The 22,413-nt window shown below is 42.1% G+C and overlaps 1 protein-coding gene across 8 annotated transcripts in view; it reads right to left on the bottom strand.

Annotated features, from left to right (window-relative positions):
- The window catches only part of DENND2B (DENN domain containing 2B), a 180,379-nt gene that overhangs the window by 133,832 nt on the left and 24,134 nt on the right, over window positions 1-22,413 (bottom strand). For 6 of the 8 annotated variants that reach the window (XM_056353629.1, XM_056353626.1, XM_056353623.1 and 3 more), the window contains one exon: window positions 8,997-9,085. The gene's annotated coding sequence lies outside the window, so the exon portion shown is untranslated. Of the gene's footprint in view, window positions 1-8,305; window positions 8,437-8,996; window positions 9,086-22,413 lie in introns of those variants that run through there. The other 2 variants (XM_056353628.1, XM_056353632.1) reach the window with 2 other exon arrangements.

Below are 22,413 nucleotides of genomic sequence, written 5' to 3'. Positions count from 1 at the left end.
GCACCAGGGTCTATCACTTCAGTTCAAAAAAAAAATCCAATACCTGCCAATATTAGCAAAGCTGCATCCTGTTTGCAGTTCCCTGCAGAGATGAACTGAATGCTTGTAAGCAGATCTGGTTCTATTCAGGAAAGGGCAATCGTGTCATACTTCACAAAGCTCTGGAGCCCTCCCCATTTTCTCATTTATGTCATATTATATATAGTTTATTCAACTAGTATTTCACTTTTTTTACCTTCCCTGCATGAGAGGCAAAGACTTATTTTATGCATCCTGCTAGATTTCCAGATTGATACATTCATGATAGAAAGAGATCTCTGTGTGTCTGTAATTTTATCCCTTTTCCACTAATTTTTGTATGAGTGTGATTTGACATACCATATATAACCTACAGATCGCGGACAGTTGTGGATTGCTTCATCTTATAGTGTTCAATGAGGAATTTCAAAGGGAGATAGTTGAATATAAATAAAATGTTCCTATTCTTTTTTTGTTTTGTTCTGTTGCAGTTACTAAAACGAGTCTGACTGCTTACCCCACTGGTTCAACATACCTGTCTGAATCGCCATAACCCTTCTATAAAAAAGCCAGTTTGATTCAAGGGTGCCCAAACCTGCTCTGTAACAGTCAGAACACTGGCACTTCTGCTCCATTCCCCAAGACTTGAATCCAGCCTTTTGAATATCTTTGGTTGCTGAAACAATGAATGAAAGTCCTCAACAAATCGAAAAATGTATTAATTCATCACTGGTTCAGCCCCATACAGGAGGTACTGAAAGTTACAGAGGAATGCAACTAGTCCTAGCTGGCTGGTTCACACAGAAAGAGCAGGATTGGTTAGTAACAAAGAGCAGGAAGAATAATTCTCTCTTCTTAGCCATATGCTTTCCTGACTAGGGCCACAGGGGATTTGCTGATAAATCACAGCTTTTCTCACATTTGTCATACCTGAGGCTGTCAAATATAACTGATGTGACAACTGTTAATGAACCAGTGTCACAAGGGCAATCTGTCCAAGCCAACAGATTTGCTGCTGCTGTTCAGTAGCAGGCAGCAGTGAAACAGCCTAGCAGGCTCTCAGCATCACCCCAATACCACAAGTCTCCTGGAATGATTTGTTTTGGGAATGCTATGTCCATGTTACCAAAAAAGTATTTTACAGGATTCCCAGTCTACAATGATGGCTTGGTTGGTTGGTTTCCTTTTAAATCAGATGGTAAACAAATGTTGAAATGGTGTTACACTGAGTCAGAAGTCTGGGTTTTGACTTTGCTACTCATCTGTCCACCATGTAGGAAGCCAACAACTCATCCACAGCATAATTACCTTTTACAAGGTTTTCTTTCCTCTTTTGACAGATAATCTGCTGGCTTTTTTCTGCACTGTTCCTCCAACCTATTCCTAGGCATCTCCCTTTTCTACCCAGACTCAGGAGCAGCCAACTGTTCCCTTGCTGCAAGAAACAGTTTTTTCCTTTTCTCATGAAAAATCATTATTTAATAGTTTTTTAATACTTCCATAACCCAGCATATCATTTGGCACCAATACAGGCTGCATGAACTCATCCTTGTCAGAACCAGTGGAAGTTCACTTTGGAGTCTGTCCTGTTCCTGTGTCCTCAAGGGGCACATGTGATGCCAGATCTCAGAAGATATGAAGTCCATGTGCATTGCTACTGTAGGCAAGGTCAGATATCTCACCAGCAACACAACTGCCAAAACGACATTACACACCTGATGCAACTCAGCAAGAGGTTGATGCACAAGAGAGCTTTGCCCAGTGCAGCCTGGTTTTGCACATGGAAATTTTATTGAGGTGCAGAAAGAGGAATGTGACCATCTCAGGACATCACACAGCCTGACCAGAGCAACCACTGACACTTGGAATATCCAGATAAATGGGCACTTTGCAATCAGTCTGCCCTATCCAGAACATGAACTGCATAGATTTTCCAGAAAAATCATGGGAACCTTTAGCATAACTCCACTGGCTTCATATTCCTCTACCTGAGGATCCGGCCATACTTTCAGAACAGTACCAGAGGCATCAGAGCCACAGGCACAGGAACTGTGCTGGGGTATGCCAACAAGTTGCTGCAGCTGATCATCTCCAAGTCAGGGCTGCCACTTGGATGCCCTGTTCTTCCAGTTAGTCACAAATGCCCAGGAAGCATTCTGTCCTATTGCAATACATGGCACAGAGTCATGTGTACGTTTGTTTTCTACCGTCCATGCATGTCAGCCAATAGCGAAATGCAGCAGGGACCCTTACTCTTGATGTGCCTCAGCAGAAAATGGGATAATGTCTCCATAGAAGAAAGCAGATCTTAATGCAAATGCAAAATTTGACAGTATATTGTACTACCCACCGAGTCGGGCATGGAAGAGATTATAACCTGCTGATGGGGTCCCCTGTACAACCAGCTGGTATAGCAACCCCCCCCCCCCCCCCCCCCAAACCACACAGCCAATCATGGGCATGAAGTGAATGTTTCTAAATGCAATAAGGTTCAACCTCTGCCTTCACTCTACCTTCACATTAAACAAATTTGGCCTGGCTCAAGGGAATGGTGCTCCTGCCCAGCTGATCACCAATCACCCTCAAGGACACAAGCTCTCTGCACTGAAAAACTCGTCATCTCCTCCCAGCCCATGGTGTCTGTGGGCAATTTAGCCTTCTCCCCTCACGTCCCTCTTTGCTTTCACTTTTTGTGACTCCTGCCCCCTCAGAGCATCCCAAGTGGGGGCAGAGGGAACAGCCCCATGAAAGCAGGTGACATGGCAGAGGCTCAATGCAGTAGGAGAGAGAAGACCTAAATGGAACATCTTCTGCAGCTCCAGGGACAGGACTGGCTCTCGTTCTCCACTAAAGCCACAGACCAAGGAAAGATAGCTGCGCTTCAGCTGCCCAGGCTGGGAGCAGGGTCTTGCTTACAGTTGGCACACAAGGGCAATGCTTTCCAAAGGAAACAAAAGGGGTGGCCAGGCAACTGCCTGTGCATGCCCCAGCGTGATACTGGTCAACTTGCAACGTACTGTCATCTGTTGCCGCCAATACAAAGGGCGCTGAAAAAAAACAGTGTTTGCTCTTAGGTCTTCATACATTCCCAAAAGCCAATCTGCTGCACCAAGCATGAGTGTAGCGGGGTCAGTACAATGGTGAAACCCAGACTGACGCACAGCGACTCTAATCCAGAGCATCAGCTGATTAGATAAAGCATATTCATTGTCCAAAAGTGGGTTTTTTCCCCAACTCTTCCCTCTGAAACCAAGTTGACTCTTCTCCAAAAACCAAACACCAGAATGAGTCACTTGAAATTATTTTTAGGCAGGTTTCTGAAGACCAAGTTGTGATATGTCCCCTGCCCTGCAACAACATGCCAGGAAACCCCCAGGGAGCTCTCCCAGGAACTGCTAGGCAATGAATGCAACAGGCTGAGCTTTTCAGCTTCTCATCTCCCCCACATGGGTTTGAACATGTTGACAGCAAAGCGGTATGAAGATGGTTTTGTCCCCTACAAATCTTTTGGATAAACGGGATTGTGTTCTACATCAGAGATTTTTCTTTGTAACTATAGTCAATACTTTCTTGGCTTGCCACTCTTGACAACTCAGTCATAAAACAGCTCTCTCTGGAATATGCCATTCAAACCAATCAGCTGTCAGCTATTCTCCTTTTAAAACTAATAATAGAAGGTCTGCATGGCCTGTGAGAGGCTGAAACATGGGAACATGAATTGTGCAGCTACAAATCTTTCCATCCTGCTGCAGCTCTCAAATTGCTTTTTGCTGTCTACCAAGAAGGCATGAAATAGCATTGCAGGGAGCAGGTTTTGTGCTGTCAAAATTGCCCGACTGTCCTCAGCACATCCATAATGTGGTAAATGCTTAGCAATGCCTTTTAACTCTCAAGCATGCTTTAGAAGGGGATGTTCTAGTCATAAACCAACAGACTCAGCTGGACCAGGAGCACAGATAATTTGATGGCTTATATCCTTTGGATGCCAGGCACAAGGGGTGCCAAATTGCATTCTTGCCATTGGCAGAAGTTTTAGCCCCTGATTCATCTTCTTGTCATCAAACTGCAACAGTATGGGGAAAAAGTGGTTCAAGGGAGGAGCACTGCCTCTGGCAAGACAGGGAAATGGGACTTCTTTGAACAGCCCCTTGCATACAGCAGTTTGGCTCCAAGTGGGCAGAGAAAATTAATGCTACATGAGGCTTGAACTCAGATAAGAGCTGGCACCGGAGGAAAGCCAACTGTGCAATACTCCTCTAACTGCTTAGGGGACTCGGCTGTTGTCACATGAAACTGAGGAACAACTGTGGAGTGCTGTTCAAAAAGCACTCAGGGCAGAAGCACATAGGCAAAGCCTGAGGAAGGAACAAGAGCAGCACCTGCCTCCTCCAGATCTGGCTGCAGCTAGTACTGTCAGCAGACTATGCCTCTATCAGCAGTAGGTTCATTTTCAGCCTGCAAAATATTTTTAAAAGCCTCTTGAGCTTTTAAGAGGAAGAAGTAGTTTAAATCCCAGACTGGAAGCCTTAATTATAACAGGTTTTTGTGAAAACCACCAGATCTCCCCTGCTCTCTGATCAGGGTTGTGCCAAAAGTCTGCTTTGTCAAAGAGTAACTGTGTCAAAGATGCAAAGGCAGAACAGAGACCACCGATTAGCACTAATGATAGCCTGCACTGCAGAGCAGAATGACAGTGCAATCATGCCAAGGTTCTTGCTGTAATTAAAGGTAGCTATGCTCATATCCAGTGTGAGCTGCTCAGAACAGCTCTCCTTTTGCATGTCACATTTTACACCTTAGAAAGTCAGTCAGAGTCACCATGACTAGGAAACAGCATGAGAAGAAATAACTGTGAGAACTAATTGTTCTAACTGCTGGAATTGAAATTAACTCACAGAAAATAAGGAAAGATTTGAGTATGCTCATGAGCAGCTCTTCTAAATAGCATTGTTGTTTTCAGTCAATGAATTCCATCTAGTGTGAGTATAAGGTTACAGATGGAGAATATTGATCTCACGTTCAAGAATTTAGGGGTACATCTGTCCACAAATGTAACATCAGGTGCTCTGAAGATCACCTGACCTTCAAAGAAAACAGCAGAAATGGAGACAACTACAGTGTTTTTTCAGTGTCTCACAGACTTTCCCTAAGAAGAAAAGAAGGAAAAAAAAAATATCTAAGAGACTGGAGTTATTTAGAGAAAAGAGTAAGAGCAGAAGCAAGTACTGAATGATACAAAGTCAGCCCTAGTAGCCTCAGCTCATTTGCCAACGAAGCGGTGTATTTCCAATCAATAAAGACAAATGTGTCAACATACCAATTAATGTGCAACTCACTGCAACAGACAACAGAGAAACTTTTATGGTCAACCTATGGATAGATGGAGAATGAGCAGTTACAGAAAATATGATCTTTTGCAGGATAAAGCAAGCAATATAAACATAAGTCAGAAAACAAAAATTAGTCATTAGATAGTCAAGGAGACTTCTTTTGTTAAAAAGATTTCTACCATATCCTTTCACTTTCCTTCTAAGTACAATGAGACAGGACACAACTAATCCTATCTAAAAACCACACTGACCTCTCTGGAAAACTCAGAGCCACTGACTATCCACAGACAGAATGTGGGCATACAGTTACTGGCAGAAACATGGTGGGTATAGGGGACCAATGAGGAAATTTATGTCAGAACAGCAACATAAAGCAACTCTCTTCAGGATACAGAAACAAATGTACTTATGAAGTGACAACTACAGCAGGCAGCAAACGCTAGGCTAAGGACCTGTCCACAGGAGCTGTGTTGAGCACTGAGCCGCTATGCATGCACAGACAGCTACAAGAACGTGTGTATTACCTGGTATAGCAGCAGCCTTCTTGAATTGCTTACTCCCTTAATGGATGAATAAAACAATGTGCCAATGCCTATGGGCTGCTGGTTATATTTATGCCCAACTATAGTAGGTCAGCTCTAAGTTATCTTGTTATGAGTATAGTTATAAATACATTACGATTTTTTAATTATTATTTCCTACTGGTAAGGTATACATAGTACATAACATATGCAAACTTCATTTGGAACCGTTCAGAATGCTAGGACACATGAAAATTATATTAATGAACTATGGAAATGATGCCTTGTATCATTTTTCAAAGTGACATGTAGACACAGACCGTTACGGGAAATGTCCTCAGCCAGAGACACTGGGAGAGAACTCACCAGGCTTCCCACTGCATCACACCACACACAGAACAGACACACAACAAAAAGTAACCATTGCCTTTGGAATACCAAGTTTGCAACACCTTGCAGAGATCTCTCAGGATTCTCAATCTGACCATCTGTAAAAGGTAAGCAATTAAAAGGAGCGGTTCTGATTTTGAAAATCATAATCTTTGCCTCAGAAATTTCAGGACTAACAGCATTTTCCCCACAAAAGAGCCTTAAACTTGAGTAATCATCACAGCGTTCCTTCTTAAGGAGAGGGATGTCTCAAATTAACAAACTAGCTCAACAGACATTTCATTTCTAGTCAAGAATGGCACAAGGATTTCTTATTAAACTGCTCTCAACCATCAAACAGATAAAAAATTATTATTTTCTCCAATCACTTAACCAGGTTATTAATTGATATACACTAACAGCAGTATTTTATTTACACAATCAAGCCAGTCAGATCCAGTAGACAAGAAGGGGACAACAAAGTGTTAGACTTTGCTGATCAGCCCTCAGTTTGCAGATGACAGCTGTCAGTTCTGTACACACATTGTAGAAAGACTGCCTGCTCCAGGACAGCCTGCTTCTCCCTCATGGGGATTCTACTGGCAGATCACAATGATAACAGTGTTTTCCCCCAAAAGTCTTCCTGGAACTCCTCCCTGAAGCACTGCCAATAGGGCCCTTTAATCAAGGAACAATTTGCACACACACGCACACTCATAAACAACAGCCATTTGTGAGGAGGGGAGGTGGGATAGAAGGATCCGATTTCCATTCACTGCACTTTCTCCCCCTAGGACGATTTTAGGAGAAAGCGGAAATAAGCATCACTATTATCTCCAGCGGTGTCAGCAGCCATGCTGAAGCCAGTCAGCAGCGCCTGGCATTGTTTGGAGGAACACAAAAGACCTTCTGTTTGGAAAGTTCATGAAAGAAAGCGGAGAGCTTGTGGCCTAGTCCTGCAGTCAAAGGACTGAAACAGGCTGAGAAGTTCTCAGGCAGAGGCTGATCTGAAGCCCTTTGAAGTTGACAGGAAAACTTTCATGGACTCGGGCAAGCTTTGGATCATGCCTGAAATGCACAGAAGGGAACAAAGAAGTGTAAAAGTAGAGATGAGCATCTGCTAGAGAGGAGTTTAAACAGCATGGGGTGACCTAATCTTTTCATCGTGGCTATAGGTACAGTGTATTTTGCGATGTTTGAGGAAGTAGGATTATACCTGTTTTCTAACCCTTTTCATTAGGACACAGCAGTCGTACATTAATCATTAATAGCTTAAAATGCTATGCATGCTATCCTAATGTTGAGTATCGAATACAGCATTTAGCAAACGTCTCTGAGGAAAGGCGGGGGAAAAAGACCCTTTCAAATTGCTAAATTGTTAGTTTTCTGCTTTCTTGCCCTGCTACCCTCTCCCAAAAAGGCTGGTTTAAAGCTATGAAAAACATAGCCCAGGACTGAAAACCTTATTAAGAACAATGCTGCCAGCATCATCTATTCATAAGCAGCAATTTGAGACAGAGCCCAGCCCAGAAGAAACTCTTTAGCAGAACATTCTCCAGAGAATTGCTAAAGGTTCTTCTCAAGTGCAAAGAGGTTCCAAATCCTCTCCTTAATTACGGTGCAATTAATTTTCTCATTAAAGATGAACATAGGAGCATCCAAGAAGAAAGAAACATCTTCTGAATTTTGTAACACTTCCATAATTATTTTCTTGCGTATAGGAGTAATTGTTGCAGCGGTTTTAAAGTTTGGTGCTGTCTAGATCCTAAATGACATTTTCTGGGAATTAATTTGTTAGAAACTTTTTTAAAAAACATTTCTTGCAGTCTTTGCACAAGATTCAACAAAGAGCCAAAGTATCTTTTTTTTTCCTCTCCCCCAAAAATGCAGGATGTTTCCTCTTTCCCTGGCTAATAGAATCCAACTGTTGCTGCATGACATCATTCCCCAGAGCCAGGGAATCCAAGCTCACTCAGACACTCGGCTGAGAGTAAACACCACGGAAAAAACCAAAACACCAAACTTAAAAATGGGAGGAAATAACATTAAAAAGGCAATTTTTGTTACCTGAAGTTTGGAGCATTTCCCTTTCCACTCCATTCTCAGATTTGTATTTCCCAGACAAAACTCTGTCTTATTATCTGAAGCAATCAGAAAACCAGTCGTTTAGCGTCTAATACCTGCTGTGCTTCCCACAACTCCTTCATATGACCTTTCACAGTACTGATTCCAGCTAAAATGATTGCAGAGAACACAGACTGGCCAGGCCAGTTGCCATGGAGATATCTCTCTCTCTCTCTTTTCATACGCGCGCATACACACAGACACACACACACACAGATTTAAACAATTCTGGGAGGCATCCACAAAACAGCATGCCTTTTCATCAGCTAAGTTTTTGAAGCATTCCACCCCTCCTCCAAGCCCTCCCTAGAGTCAGCCCAGGAAGCTGAGCTTTGGTCATGAATCGATTGCTGAAATTAGAGATATTGCCTTTAAAAAAAAAAAAAAACAACAACAAAAAACCCCAAAAAAACAACCACACCACAGAACTTGTACTTTTCCCCCCCAAGAAGGAAAACAGAGATGTTTGCTTGCCAAAGCTTTGAACTAAAAGTAAAACTATTGCATTCAAACCTGCGGGGTATTTGTCTTCGCCTGACTTGTTATGAATTTGATATCTGAAAGCACTAAGGCTTTGTTGAAATACAATCATGCAGATTACGAGAAATGCTGCTGGCATGGCCTGACTGCTTACCTTGCTGTTCTCCCAGTACCCAGCCAGTGACTTAATTAGTGCAGGTATTCATCATGGTCATGCAGGACTTCCTGTATTCTTTCATGTTTCTGCAATTAAGAAAAAAAAAATGTGCAGGTCAGGAACATGCAACTCAAACAGGAAAGAATCCCCCAGCTAAACAAGAAAAAACAGATACATTTGGAACTTCTCATACTGACTCTAAGTGTACAAGCCTCTTACTCAAAACTCAGTATCTCCCAGTTAAAGGAGAAACCCATTTCAGTGACGTTTGTGAATACAAAAACTGATTAATTTACCATATTCACTGGCACCATGGTTGCAAAACAAAACTTCCTCCAAACATAAATAAAGAGACACAACATTTTTTCCTTGACAAAAAGAATTATAAATTAATCCCCAGCAACGTCATATAGGAAAGCCTGGACTGATAAATCAAGAGAACAGAAAATACTTTTAAAAAGAAAGAAAAATAAGATTTAGTAAAGAAATTCAGCAAAAAGTATTTGGACTCAGAACAGCAGCACTGTGCCCAAAGTTTTTACCCTTTGAGAAATAGCTTGGAGACTTACTCTTTAGAGATTTTAACCGGAGTCAGTCATTCAAAGTTTTAAAACTTCATAATAGATACTACAGGGACTGCAAGACTCTCGTTTCTGCAATGAGTAGTATAAGCAACAGTCCCTCTAGCGGGCACAGAATTGCAAAGCTGACTATGCCATACTAAGCAGGAAACCAATTTCTTTTTTCTCTATTAACCACTTCATTATGCTGTTACGGTCTTCCACCCCTCCATTAAAAACTTAAAATAAAATGAGCATATGTAACCTTCATATGTTATTTAGAGAGCTGAATGCAAGAAAATGTGTATGTACATCACATAATTAACACAGCTAGGTTTATACACAAGGAGACTTCCAAGATATTACTCTTCTGGTTGTGTTTCTAACACGATTGCAAAGGTAGAATTAAAAAAAGAACACTAGACAGTGAGATAGCCAAGATATCTTATGGGAACACCTTTCTCTCCATATAGCTATTATAAGATATAAACTACACTGGAGCATATTATTGAATGTAATTCTGAAACCTCTACATTTTGTGAGTGACAGAGCTCCCAGTGGATTGTACACTTAAACCACCTTTCTGTCAAAAACACTACCCAAAGGCATATACATGAAAGTGTATTTTACACTGTTACCAAAAACTGCGTACCGACTGTTCACAGGTAGATGAATATAAAAGGACAGATACTTCAGCTGTCAAGAATCCAGAAGATGCTGAAATGACATCACATGAAACAGTTTTTCTAGACTTGAAAGTGCCACATGCTAAGCTTGCAAGTGCACACTAAGTTCCCTTAAGAATGCACCAGTGAAGCCCAGCAGAACCACATAAGCCAAATATAAAAAATTATGACATGTTTTGTCTTGAAAAGTTCCCCTTGGTGTATAAACTGAATTAAACTCATTGCACACTGCAAGTAGGCTCAGTTTTAGCAGCATAACTGGGGAAAGAGGGAGACGTGTAGCTCCTCCCAAGAAAGGAATGTTTTACCCTATATTACCATAAAGGGAGTGCTCAAGGACATGAAGTAATTAAAAAAAACCCAACAAACCAAACCACATACACAAAACCACCAACAACTTAGGAATTGATCGACATACAGGTGAAATGGCTGATCAGTCTCAGATTTTCTAGCGACCCATTACTGGTAGCATGGGAGTATGCATCACATCCCATTCCAGAGTTTATCGCAAGGCTCTCTAACACTTCATTAGGTGACCACATCTGCATATCTGGCAAGGATCTCAGGCGAGCATACAAGCAAGCATTTATAAACAATTGAAAATGCTCATTGCATTACATACATACTCAGTTACAGTTTAAAGTTTCAAATAAAACAAATGAAGTCATTAAAATATATTACATATGCACAAATATGTAGGTATGAAGCACAGTACTAAAACTATGGCCCAAGCTTTGCTCTTGGGCCGGTGACTATCACGGAAGACCCCAGACAAGCACATTTCTATTCTAAGCCTCGTGAGTACACTCCTAATCAATTCCTTGCCGTATTCTCCTTGACATATTTTGGTCAAATTGGCCGCAGTGAAACAAGAACCATTCCCACTTTTCACTTTTTTCTCACTGAGCTTTTCTATAAGCACATCAATACCTCAGAACAAAATTTAGGATCAGGACAGAGTCTGGGATCATAAATGGAAGACATGATGAACAGCTTGAACTACACTAATTACAGTGTCATGGCTACACTGTGACCAGAGAACATTAGAACATGTATCCTCATCCCCTGCAGAAGACAGGCAATCCATTACTCACACATGGCTGATGTTTACTTTCTTATTTCCGATACACTTCCCATTTCTGACTGGTTGAACACACTCCTTCCTACACTCTGCGGTCGCAAGCACAGGATGCAGAAGCCATGTGATGCACGCAGGAGCAGACATGCACTGCAAAGGATGAGTATGTAGTGAGAGAGTCCTCACCAGGGCACACCTGGCGCCTCTGCCCTTGAGACTGGAAAGGGAAATATGAGCCACTCTCCCCACGAGCTGCATGGTCTGAAATTCTTTACTGAATGCTTTCCAAATCAAGCAGCCATCATCAGCAATGGGAAAGGAAACAAAGATCAGATTTGCTCCTAAATGACTCATGAAATTTTATCACTTTCAGTAGGTGAAAACACAACATCAACTTCGGGCTTTAAAAAGACAAAACCAGAGATAAGCTGACCACAACAACAGCACAAATCTCTGGTAGATGTAAATAGAGATTAATCATTGCACTGACTTCAGTAACATTTTCCTTCGCATTTTTTAAATAAAATGAAGTTCCACATAAAAATACTCTTGTAAAATTATTTATAATTTTTCCACCCTCCTCAAATAACTTTCTGCCCTTCAGAAGGATTTCTTCCCCCTTCCCAGAGAGGATGACCAGCTCATTTCTCTTCCCCTCGTGCCATCTGTACACCACAGTTACTGTCCATCTTTCCAATGACCTCAATAGATCATATCTGTTTGAACTTAGATAACTGAAGACTTAACAGCAAAAAGTGAAGCTTGAGTGCCCTGCCCCAGTACATTTTCAACCTGATACCATGGAAAGGCAATTGCCTGCAGCTCCTGCTGACCTCACTGGGAAAGGCAGAGAGCTCAGCAGCAGCACTTCCTCATCACCAGGCAGTGACTTGCAGAGGTATGGTAATAAGGGAAAAGGCCCCAACCAGCTCATAATATAAAGCATGCATGCACTACAAAAACTGTGCTCTTTGTGCTTTATTTAAAGGCCCAGCACTCAATACTTTCGCACAGGGCATTCTGTGACTACCAAGCGGGATAAGACAATGACTGCCAGGACAGCAGCCACCATACTCTTTGAAGCAGTCCCACAACACCACCGACTTCTTTGAATTAACAGTCCACAGCACTGGCCTTTGCTGTTAACAGTCCTACACAACAGCATAAGAGCACAGCGATACAGCAAGTGGCCCAAAAGCATCATTTTACTGAAGCGAGTAAAACTTTCCCTGACATCAGTGGCACGTTAACTTCTATTTTGCCTCACTGCATTATCTCTTCTAGGATTGTGGTATCATAGCAAGTAGTACAAAAGTATATTGTAGCCCTGCAAACAGTTGCAAAGGAGTTGACCCAACATACGAGCTCCCTGGCTGTAATGGGACTGCACAGGTCTAGGTCTAAGATCAGTCAGCTATGATTTTTATTTCCCCCATTTCAGTATCAGATCCATTACCCATAGTATTTCCACAACACTCTTCTAGCAGAGGAATTAAAAATTTCCATGACCACTTTAACAGCCCAAAAAGGATCATGTTCGAAGCACTGTATTGATTTCACTAACCCAGAAAAAAGTGTGTGGACGTATATATATATACACACACATGCACACTATATGTATATAGGAAATGACTAATCATAGCTGCGCACTCTTTGAGATGCTGCCAATCCCTTTATGGCCCTATATCTCGTTTCAGTTTGATCTCATTCTGCAAATGAAAGCCTACCATACTTGGGTCTGACACTGATGTCTCAGCTGGGTACAAGACACCAACTTGCAAAAATTGCTAAATGATTCAGTGAAACTAAGAGGATATCTGTACAGGAGGGGTCACAACAAAAAAATGATGCACATTCAACTCCTGTGCAGCATTACTGTTTCAGAAATAAAGTGGCTTAATTTTGTGACTATTATTTAGGCCCTGATTCAGCAACACACTTAAACATTGACTTCAAAAGAACTTAAAAATATGCCAAATGTGCTACAATATTTTAGCAAAGTGGTACTTTAGTAACACATATAATTCAGAAAAGAGAGAGCAAGAGAGTTTTTATTTGGCAATTAAAGCTTTAAGACGTCATTTGGCAATATAACCGGGACACACTCCGCATGCTAAACCTACTAATGAGGTTGAAAATCTGCTGAGCAACAAGCTGAATAATTCCTTAATAAAACAATTTTAAACCTGAACAGTGTGGAATTAACTCATGTAAATGCCTGGTTTGAGAATTATCCATACCTATGGTCTGATTCATGACAGGAGACACATATTACAGCTCACCCTGCTAGAAAGCAGTGCAAAGCCAAACAAGCCATACAAACTGGCTCTGGGCCCAGGCAGCCAATTCAGCTAGCCCCCAACATCCCAGTGCTGCAAACTGCCAGATGGCACCAGGCCAAGGCACTAGCCAAGCCACAGCAATAACCAAAAGGTGGGAACCTCATGTAAATAAGTCCTGCTCCTTAACTCTCCCAAGCCAGCCCTGTCTGCAACCCATCTGCACTCCAGTCAACACCCTTCCTGTGTGTGGCTGTGCTGTATCCCAGGCATGCCTGAAAAGGAAAGATGGGAAGCTGTAGGACCAAAACTCATGGAGGGGGGGAAGCCCTCGAGGGAGGACTATTTGTCCTGTCTGGACACAACAAGAGAATTTAGCCCTTTATAGGTGTTTGTCTCTTCCTATACCTTTTTTTTACTGCAGATATCCCCAGTCAAGCATGGATTTATGTCTCAAGAAGAGGGGCAAATGAGACAAGCAGGCTTCCTCTGGGAACAAGCCATATCAGGAGAGACGTCAATAAGTTGTTTGAAATTCCACAGCATTTCTGATTTGACCCTATACGAATGCGAGGTATCTTAATTTGTCTTAGTTCACTACTGTAAAAGCCAACCGACAGCTTTCTGTTGCCCTTGTTCACAGCACACATCCTGCGACACAAGATGCTGCACATGGGACTAGAAAGCAATTTAAAAAACAGATGCCCTCACACCTGGAATTGCAATGCAAGCAGGACTCACAAGAATGTAACTCTGGGAGGACTAAATCCTGTGTGCAGCTGAACAAGTGTTGCAAAACTTTGACTTAATGGGAACAAAGGGGCAGAATCCTTTTCAGAGAGCATGTAAATGGTGGGAATACAGATCCTTTAAGCCAATCCCCACCTGAAGAGGCACTTTTCAAATTGTTATCAAAGTAGCCCTTCCTGTACGGGCATTCAGGTAGTGAGACAAAGAAGAGGCTGCTTTTGGGAGCCACCTCTATCGTTACATTAGCCCTACAGAGCTAATAAAGAGGAAAGGACCTCTTAGCAAAGCAATGGACATGAGTACAGATATATTCAACAATGCAGTGCTGGTTTCTGAAGCAGAATATGGGTGGTGGTTGCATTTTTTGCATTTCCCCCCCCTGCAAAAGAGCTCTTAGTTTAAACTCAAAGTGAAAAATAAAAGGGCCTAAGGCTGAGCATGCAGTATAGTATCACCTTGTTCACATGAGAAAAATCACAACCAATAGCACTGTGCACTCTTTGAATTTCTAAATAAATAAATAAATAGATAGATAAATAATGACAACATGTTCTGTGATTCCTTTTGATCATCAGCTATGAAAGTTCACAGGAAGTTTATGCAACCCTCTCCGCCTAGATAGATCTTATCTTTTAAAGACTATTAGCCAAAAGACTTTAAGAAGAAAGTGTCAGTTTGATGTTCCTTTGGACAAAAAGCAATGACTTATCTGCATGCTAACTTCTCCAGCTGGCTTCCTGTATGTTATTTGTGACTTGAACCTCCAAATTGGCCTGGAGACCCTGTGAACTACTGGTAGCATGCTGGGAGGATGCCTGTGAGCCCTGCTTAGCATCTCTGGGGAGGAAGGGTACTACAGGCACCAGCCCAGAACTACTCTCATCACCTACACCCCATCAAAATCAAAGCCAGCAACAGCATGTGTTTTCTTAGGCATATAACAAGTTTGGTTTTCATATTGTCAGAATCATCCCAGCAGGCAGATTTTTCAAGCTGTAGACAATAAAGCTATTTTCTTCTTTATTCTGGATAGAGCAGATAAAATATTGCTTTGAATATGCACAGCTCCTTTCATTCTTTCATTCATGGTTCTCAGCATGCTTTACAAAGCTGAATAAATGTCACTCCTGTGTGGCTGCTTGGAAAAGAGGAGTTAAGTAGCTCTGTGCATGAGGCTGCACAGTGGCCCCTCACAGACAGTGTGTGGCCGACCAGGTTCTAAGCACCAGGCTCTGCTGCCTCCCCTGAGATCATAGTTAGGACCTGGAAGGCAGTTGGGGTCAGCTGAATTCCAAGGGATATCAGAACTTTTTACTTCCTGGAAAACCATCTGGCCATGAGAAACAGCTGAAATTAAGCTTTCCTTCTAGCTGATTTCCAGTGCCATGGAGGAAATGAAAGTCAGTGACAGTGGAATGACTAGGATAAGCTTGTGCAAAACAAAAGAAATCCAGAACCAGACCATGCAGACATTTCAAAAACATTTTGTGAACTCTGTGTTAGTTTCTCAGTACCCCAGTGCTTCCTGGGTTTAGCAAAGGAGTATGGTACAGAGATGCCCAAATGAGCCACAACCATGATAACTCCAAAACTGGAAGCAGCACAGCCCCAACAGTACAAGGCAGTGCCTGAACCAGCGCAACCGTATTTTTTCAGGGAGAGGGTCGTGCCTCCACACAGTGCCCCAATGCACTGTAGGGCCACGCAGACCTCCTGGAGTCCCCTCCAGGGCCCTCTATGCTGAGCTCCATTGTGCAGCACAGACATCTCCCGAGCAACATACTGCAGACCACAGAGGAAGCCAGTCCCAGCGCTGGGAGTTTAGCTCCCTGTGCCCAAGCTCCAGATGAATGCCTTAAAAGCAAGGTCATTCCTCCTCCTTCGATTCTGTGTGCTCTTCCAAACAGAGCTGTGGGAAGTTTGTGAAAACAGCCCCACATCCCAGGAAGGACTCCCCCAACATCCCCTTTTAGGCTGCTGGGGAATCACACACCTACCTGTTTCATCTTCACTACTAACAGTAGAGGCTATTATTTAAGAAGAAGGAAAGAAAAAAAGAAAAAGAAAGTACACATTCTGCTTTACTCTTATCAAAACAGATTACTCTGAGATAAGGTTTTGCCTCTTGCCATGAAAAAAGATGATTTCTTCTTTAATTACAGTATTTCCCATTTTAGAGACAAAAGAAAAGCAAGAGTTGACTTTTTTTTTTTTTTTTACATCAAACTGAAAAGGGTGGAACTTGGGAAAGTACCAGCGCTTTTCTTCCAAGTCTGGGAAAACTATACAGCTTATATAGGCCAGGACACTGTTAGAGATATTTTTCCTTTAAAACACTGGATAAGGTCCACATAGTCACATGATGCTCCCCATTGCTATGCACATTGCTTTAAGGGGATGGACAACTCGCTCCCTGGAACTGCTGCTGCTTACTGTTCATGCTATGAAAATGGTGAAATCCCACAACACAGGCTGAGTGTTAGCCATTTAGTGCACAAAGACCACACACCAGCAAGTTTACAAAAGACCTTGCTGCCAGTGAAGAAATGCTAGCAAAAGCTCTGCTAAGTCTTGATTTCTAGCTAACCCCTAAGCCGGCCTGCAACAGCGCAGGCACCAAAGCACTGCACCATCTCCATCTAAATGCCACAGCAAAGCCAGACTTCTAAAGGCACTGGCAGCTCCCAATTAATCACACAGAGTAATGTCGAGATTTAAACATGTAATTTATGGCTGTTACCCTTGCAGTTGGGTGTGTATATCTTCACTGCAAACACAAGTTAGCGCCTACAATGCTGGAAGCAGCTTATGGAAAGTCTGAACTGTAAGATTCAAATCATTAGGAACATGCATCACAACTTGCTTTGGGGAAAATTCCCCATTCAAGAACAGACATGCTGATTACAACTTCAGTTTTCTGATTTCCTGATGTGTGAAAGTCCCATCAGCAAACATGAGAGCTCTGTGCTTACTGAAAACATAAAGCAACACAGTTTGCCAGAAAGAGCTGAAAGGTCTGCTGCTTTTTTTTTTTTTTTTTTTTTTTTTTTTTTTTTTTGCCACATACGCATAGGGTTGAAACCCTCTACTGTGCTTCCTGTGCAGTATGGAGGGACCTAACAAGGAGTCAGAAGAATCAAATGTTGTTCCTGTTTTTGACACCATCCAGTTATAGGACCTTGAATAGCTTTCTTCGCCTGGTAACACAATACCTGTTTGGCTTTCTGAAGCACTGAGAAACCAGAAGCAAACAGTATTGGAATGATGCAGTAGGCTGCAATCTCACCATATGTTTCATACAATACGCATCTCTGATGACATCATACAATTCTGTACATTAATCAGCCTCCAAGGCTGTTTCCAGTTTCTTAACCTGCTTCACATCTTAGCATTTCTGATACTCCTTCCAGGCTGAAAAAAGCCAAACAGGAACAGGGTTTCTTGATCATCCCTGTCACTGACATAAACTCTCCTCACAATTTACACAGTTGCAGAGTACAACAAATGCAAACACAGTCCTGAGCCAGTGGAAAGATTTAGATTTTTCCCACCTGTGTATGATGAAGTCAGACCTCTGCACAAGTTTTCTTAGACAGATTTTGTATCTGGTCACACTGTAAAATATTAAATCACTGCAAGATAAAAAAAAATATAAAAAACTATGTTGTGGGCCATTTTTTAAATCCCCTCCATCCAGCTGTGTTCAAAATAAGCTGCACTGCACCTGTCTTGCAAGAACCTCCACAATGGTTAAAAACTCCACACAAAGTCTGTGTGTTATCACTGGTTTCATCTCTGGGTGCAGCCTGGAGCAAACCTTAGCAATTCTAATACCTCACCTCCTCTACAGTGGCTCCCAAGTGTAATTCATATGGTTTGTGAACCAACTGTAAAACAAATTAAAAGCTTGCAACCCCAGTTCCTAGACATCCAAGACACTTATGGAAAGCCAGCAGACCAGTACAATATAAAATAAGACATTTGTAAAACACAGTGCCATTTTACATCCATTTGGAATGTAACTTCAATACTTTAGGAAATACAACCTCCCCTGCAATTCAGCATGAGCCACAGGTAACTGAAACAGCTTTCTGCTTTCTTTCTTGGCTTCCTTATCTCTAAGGAGCTGATAACCGAATATATTAGAAATACTGTTATAATAAATTTATTAAACTTCGTAAGTTGGCCACAGACTGCTGGAAGGAAAGCATTACCGTATTAAGAAAGAGGCTGACTATACCTCTTTAAATTTAACCAGATTCCCACTACTAACCCCATTTAGGAGGCTGTATTAATATAATCCTCAAACATTTTTACTATATAATTTTAAAGACACAAACTGGCCTAGGAAATGGAAATGTCATGCACACACAGATAATGAAAGTCAACTGCTTGAACCTGTCTTCTGGATGAAAAAGCTAGCTCATTAACGGGAGAAGGTGATAAAAAAAAAACTATGTGCAGCACAGAGCACCTCTAAAAGCCAAAACAACAACAGGCATCCAAGGTGGGGAGTGGAGCAGACCACTATGACTCATAGGCTTTAAGTCTAGTCAGTAGAAAAATCTGGCAGAAGTGTGCTGTTTGACTATGTCTGTACATTCCCAAGAGATTTATAGCTGCTTATTAAATCATCTGTTCCTGTTAAAACCAAAGAAACTGTATATGTTTCACTGAATTTCACATCTGCTAGAAAAACCCATTAACCATTAATACAGAGTAGAGTTTTTTGTATTGAGTGAGCCATTCAAAAGATTGTAAGACAATTACTTGTGGCAGGAAGTAAAATCTACACCAGGGACAGGCTGCAGAGGGATCTGAAACCTGCTGCATCGGAATGGGTCTCCCTCACCAGCACCTCTGGTCTGCCTGGCTAACCTTCAAAACCAGGCGAGTCTTTCAAGTGACAAATAGTTTCCACAGATGAAAGGATAGGAAACAAATACTTTCTACAGTGGAAAGTTCTGTTGAGGAAATAGCCATGTCTTCAAGAAAATGACCTCTGCGGTTTGAGACAGTGTTTGTGGAGCAGGTTCATGGAGTGTGCTGACACACAGGCGCACACTGGTGCCAGAGGACTTGTCCAACTGTGAGAGGCAGGCAGTGGCATTGGTCAATTAACTTCCTTCACACAAAAGTTGCTAAGCTCAGGAGATGGAGGGAAGACACCACTAGCCCTGCAGTTTCATCTCAAAACCCAAGGGAAGAGGAAAAGGAGCTGTATACTGCCCTGCTCCACACATGAACACTGCTACTTGAGCGCTGGTCAGGTCGCAGAAGAGAGGGAAGGACGGATGGGTAGGGCTGTCATTTCAATCCACTCTGTTTAGCTAAGCAAGCTATTTTGTTATCTCAGAATGCTCCTTAAAGCATCTCCACCCCTACCCTTCACACGTATTATCCACTGAAAAAAAAAAAAACCACAAAACCAAATTACTTTCTCCCATCTCCCCTCCCCTCAGTCTTAGTTTTTTGTTCTTTTTTCACCCTTGGGCACATTCACAGCTTAGCTCTCCGAGATAGCCATCTCTCAATGGTAATGTACAAAGATGTTATTAAATAGAAGCCATTTGCTGAGGCATACATGGGCTGAATGTCCTGAATTCCCAGAAGGTAGGAAAGTTTTACACATTTTAAATTAACCCCTTAAAAATAAACAAAAATCCAGGCACATTTGCCAAACGTCTGAGAACGCCAAAACACCGTATCCATGGCTACTTCTGTGCTGACACTGGAACAGAGATGTACTTTAAAAACACAGAAAATGGTCAGACCAGCAGTGCATCTAGCTTTATACTCTGCCTTCAGAGGCAGTGAAAGGCAATGCTAGTCAGGGCAAGCCCAGGAACCTACCTGCTTTCTGGCCATTCTTCTTTGTCCATTCCAGACTGCAGCCTGTGAGTGAGTGGAGCTGAAAAGTAGTAAGATTTGCAAAATCTTGCTAACAGTGCTTTTGTTACTCTTGTTGTACCAATGCAATCCTATTAAGTCTGTAAAGTGAAACATGACAGAAAGCCATGTCTGAACTGCCATACTTAGTTGGAAAGTCAGCAACTTGAGAGTTTGAGATCACAGTAATAAAATCAAGACCCACATCAGCTCTTGCACACAGAATGCCCAAACCCTGCAAGTGAGGGAGCTGAGCACCACCATGCCCGTGGGTGCAGCTGTGACAAATTTGCCAGCGCACGCTGGATGGGGGAACCAGAAGGGATGGGTTGTTCAGCACATTTCTCTTTCATGTTTTTGAATTGCTGCCTTGTAAAAGTCAATTTGCTAAAAAACATGACAAGATAATGGTAGGTCCTGCTGAATCTGCACAGCTATGCTATGCTAAACTGATTTCTGCAGTAAATCATGTGCACTCTCAACACACAAAGGCAGGGCTGCACAGCTCTGCGAACTCATTTATACTGTACAAGTATTTTTGCCAAAAATGACAAAAAGACTGTCAGCCCTTGTTTCTTCTCTTTCTGATCTCTGTATTGAACTGTCTTCGCTTTAGCACGCTGAATCAATACAAAAGGAATAAACATGCATGGTGAATCCGACCTCCCAGCAATCTGTATGAAAACCTGAGTTACACAGCAAAGCTCAATAGGTTGCAGTCAGTCTCCCACCCTAAAGCTGCACAGGCCTCAACCATCACCAGCTTCCTACCCTTCACAGTAACTAACTTTCTGGGATGTCAATTGGTCATTGACATATTGAGTCTGATTTAGTGCCTTTTGTCTTAAACACTATAAAACAACATGGTGGGGAGTGGGTGGGTGGATAATTATGGCAATATCCATACCCAGCACAGTAATACCACATCTCAGCTCATTCAGGGTGAGACATCATGACTAAGGCATATCATCCCTGCAGCAGACTGCCTAGCAGGCTTTGGACTAGTCTCATGCTACAAGTCTCAGATGGTGGCATGGAAAATCAAGAACATTATTCAATCCTGAATAATCATCTTCGTATCTTTTGAACTGGCTCTTCTTCTGTAACAGAATACAGCTACACCAGTTAAATAAATTCCTTGCTCCTTGTCAACTTTGTCCCCTGTCCATGCACACAGCAGCACTGTAACTCACCATCGGCCAACTAAGAACAAATGGGAATCTAGGCCAACTGACTCCAGATCAACACCACTGCATCAGTCGATGTCACCCACCCACGCACCCAGCTCCCCAGTGACCCAGCCGTTTAGTAAGTTTTTTCTTCACATTGCAAAATAAAAGAGTTTAGCACTGCTAGGGAGGAAGAGGAGTGATCACTGTATTTCAGAAGCACAGGAAGCACACAAATGTTGCTGTCCATTCCCACCAGAGGAAACACTGTGTGAGAACTACAGCAACCTTCCAGACCAGCATGAAACCTGAGTCAGCCCTTAGGCAAGCTGCTGAAGTCAATGCTTTGCTTTCAAGCACATGCTCAAGTATTTGGCTGAGCTGGGACCATTTTCAAGTGTGGGTTGCCGAATCCCACTCAACGGTTGCTCCAATGACAGACTACAAAAGTATTCTTGATATATAATAATGCAGTAATTTATGGGGGTGCATTCTGCCTTAACCAGAACCTCAGACTCATCTGTTCTTCACAAGCAATTGTTTCTTAAGGAGTATTGCTGTGCCCCTCATCTGCAAATGCTGAAAGAACAGCTGGCAGCCGCAATAGGAAATGGTTTACACTGATTGAAAGCATTTCTGAAACCCCACCAATTCTGCTCCACAAGAAAAAAGAAAAAAACCAAATCCAAAAAAACACCAGTAACAACAAGAAAACCCAAGAGAATTCGATAGTCTTTATTCTGCATCTTTGCTGAGAAGTAAGGATCTTTGTTTTCTCTTTCAGACCATCCTGTTATTCACACAGTGAATTACAGACCTAACCAATTCTATAAATGGTTGTTCCCTGAACTCATGGTTTAAGTTTAGGTCAAAGGAAGATGTGAAGCATGACTCTTCTCTGGCAAAGTAAAGCCATTCTGATTCCCGACAATGTTATGTTTAGCTTATTTTAACTATCCTGATCTGTTTCCCGTTTTCCTCAAAATCATTGAGTGGTGGTAGA

This window comes from Falco biarmicus, chromosome 10 (assembly GCF_023638135.1).
Source record: "Falco biarmicus isolate bFalBia1 chromosome 10, bFalBia1.pri, whole genome shotgun sequence".
In the NCBI taxonomy this organism is placed as follows: domain Eukaryota; kingdom Metazoa; phylum Chordata; class Aves; order Falconiformes; family Falconidae; genus Falco; species Falco biarmicus.
The sequence above is the reverse complement of the archived record's forward strand: the minus strand, read 5'-3'. Positions and strand labels throughout refer to the sequence as shown.